Below are 3102 nucleotides of genomic sequence, written 5' to 3' on the forward strand. Positions count from 1 at the left end.
GGTTGTCCACTATTACCCCTCTTATTCAATCTGGTACTAGAAATGTTAGCAGTAGCAACTAGAGATGCAAAAGAAATCAAAGAATCTAATTAGGCAAAGAAGAGACCAAGTTATCACTCTTTGCGGATTATATGAGGGTATACTTAGAGAATCCTAAAGAGTCAAGTAAAAAACTACTTAAGACAATAAATAAATTTGGCAAAGTTGCAGGATATAAAATAAACCCACATAAATCCTCAGCATTCCTGTATATTTCTAATGAAATCCAACAGCAAGAGATAGAAAGAGGAAATCCCATTTAAAGTTACTGTAGACATTATAAAATATTTGGGAACCTACCTGCTAAAGCAAACCCAGGACCTATATGAGCACAACTACAAAACACTTTTCACACAAATAAAGTGAGATCTTACTAATTGGAAAAACATCACTTCCTCATGACTGGGTTGAGCTAATATAAAAAATGACAATTTTATCTAAATTAAATTACATATTTGGTGCCATACCAATAAATTTAGCAAAAAATTACTTTATAGACCTAGAAAAAATCATAACAAAATTCATTTGGAAGAACGAAAGGTCCAGAATATTAAGGGAATTAATGAAAAGAAATGCCAGTGAAGGTGACTTAGCTATACTATATTTTCATCTGTATTATAAAGCAGCAGTCATCGGAACTACTTGGTACTGGCTAAGGAATAGTGCAGTGGATCAATGGAATAGATTGGGTACATGAGACTCAGAAGTCAATGACTATAAAAATCTACTCGTTGATAAACCCAAAGACCCAGTTTTGGGGATAAGAACTCACTATTTGGCCCTTTGGCCGCCTGCGAGACCAGGCTCTGGCGCTGCTGGGTCGGGCTGCGGCCCCAGAGGCAGTGGCCCTGGGGGCGGCCGCATCCACCGTGTCAGCAGCAGTGCCAGGGCCCTGACCTCCGCCCTTCCGTGGTCCCCGGAGCCCTAGAGAAGCTGAAGGAGATGGCAGACAAGGCGCTTTTCTTGCTTCTCCACAATGAGATGGTGACTGGCACCTACAAGTCCGCGGATCAGGGGGAGGTGGAGAATGGAAGATGCATTACTAAGCTGGAAAACATGGGTGTTAGAGTAGGACAAGGACTGACAGAAAGGTTTACAAAAGACACTGCAAAGTTCAAAGATGAATTAGATATCGTGAAATTCATTTGCAAATATTTTTGGACCACTGTTTTCAGGAAACAAATCGATAATCTAAGGACAAATCATCAGGGCATTTATGTGCTTCAAGACAAGAAATGTCGGCTCCTGACTCAGATGTCAGCAGGAAAACAGTATTTAGATCATGCTCCTAAGTATTTAGCATTTACATGTGGCTTAATCAGAGGTGGCTTATCAAATTTGGGGATAAAAATTATTGTGACAGCTGAAGTGTCAGCAATGCCAGCGTGTAAATTTCACGTGATGATACAGAAGATGTAGCATGTACTCAAATGCTTCTACAATGTAAAGAGATTATATTATTCACATATAAAGTTTTTTGAGTAGTAAAAAAAAAACTCACTATTTGCCAAAAACTGCTGGGAAAATTGGAATATAATATGGCAGAAACTGGGCATAGGCCATTTTCTAACACCATATACCAAAAATTAAGTCTAAATGGGTGCTTGATCTAGGTATAAAGGATGATACTGTAAGCTATCTGGGAAAGCAAGGAATAGTTTACCTGTCAGATTTATGGAGAGGGGAAGATTTCATGACCAAACAAGAACTAGAGAGCATTATAAAATGCAAAATGGATAATTTGGATTACATGAAACTGAAAAGCTTCAGTACAAGCAAAGACAATGTAACCAAGATTAAGAGGGAAGTGGGAAATTAGGAAAGAATTTTTTCAACCAATGTCTATGATAAAGGCCTCATTTCTAAAATATTACAGAGAATTGAGTCAAATCTATAAGAATTCAAGTGATTAGAGTGTCTAGGTGGTGCAGTGAGTAAAGCTCTGGCCCTGGAGTCAGGAGGATCCAAGTTCGGTTCTAGTCTGAGACACTTGACACCCACACAAAAATACTAGCTGTGTAACCTTGTGCAAGTTAATTAACCACAATTGCCCTCCAAAAGAAAAAAAAATAACTTCAGGGGCAGCCAGGTGTTGCAGTGAATAACAGCATTGGCACCAACGTTGGGAGACCCAGAATCAGTTCCAGCCTCAGATGCTCAACACCCAAACAAAAATAACTGGCTGTGTAAACTTGAGCAAGTTACTTAACCCCAACTGCTTAAAAGAATACAAGTCATTCTCCAATTGATAAATGGTCAAAGGAAATGAACAGGCAATTCTCAGAGGAAGAAATTAAAGATATTTATAAGCATTTGAAAAAATGCTATAAATCACTATTGATTAGAGAAATGCAAATCAAAAGAACTCTGAGGTACCACATCTTACCAGTCAGATTGGCTAAGATGACAGAACAGGAAAATGATAAATGCTGGAGAGGATGTGGAAAAATTGGAAATCTAATACATTGCTGGTGGAATTGTGAATGGATTCAGCCATTCTGGAGAGCAATCAGGAACTATGCACAGAAGGGCTATAAGAAATTTCATATCCTTTTACCCAGCAATAGCACTTCTAAGGTTGGTTCCCAAAGAGATCAGAGAAGCAGGAGGAAGACCCATATGTAAAATAATATTTATAGCAGCTCTTTTTGTGGTGGAAAAGAATTGGAAATTAAGGGCATGCCCATCAATTGGGGAATGGCTAAAAAAGTTGTGGTATATGAATGTAATGGAATACTGTTGTGCCATAAGAAACAAAGAGCAGATAGACTTCATATCTACTTGGAGGGGCTTATATGAAATGATGCAGAGTGAGAAGAGCAGAACCAGGAAAAATTTGTACACAATTACAGATACAACATATGTGTGATGACCAACTTTGATAGACCAGTGTAATGCCAAGCAAAGGCATATTCACAAGGTTCACAATACCACCTTAGCTGCTCTCCATTTTATTCAGTGAAAAATTAAGAGCAGAGAAAATCAAAATATAGCATAATTCAAAATACAGCATTCTCCAAGTGTAACGCAGTAATTTCCAAGTACTACTCCACCCCTGGACAT

At 38.3% G+C, this 3102-nt stretch overlaps 1 pseudogene; it reads left to right on the top strand.

Moving 5' to 3' along the window:
- The first annotated feature begins 936 nt into the window (after window positions 1-936).
- On the top strand, window positions 937-1475 carry LOC138149286 (trafficking protein particle complex subunit 6B pseudogene; annotated as a pseudogene).
- Window positions 1476-3102: the final 1627 nt, after the last annotated feature.

Source organism: Petaurus breviceps, unplaced genomic scaffold, assembly GCF_028583685.1.
Source record: "Petaurus breviceps papuanus isolate PSGF00001 unplaced genomic scaffold, PetGlider_PUasm1.0 90845, whole genome shotgun sequence".
NCBI classification, from domain to species: domain Eukaryota; kingdom Metazoa; phylum Chordata; class Mammalia; order Diprotodontia; family Petauridae; genus Petaurus; species Petaurus breviceps.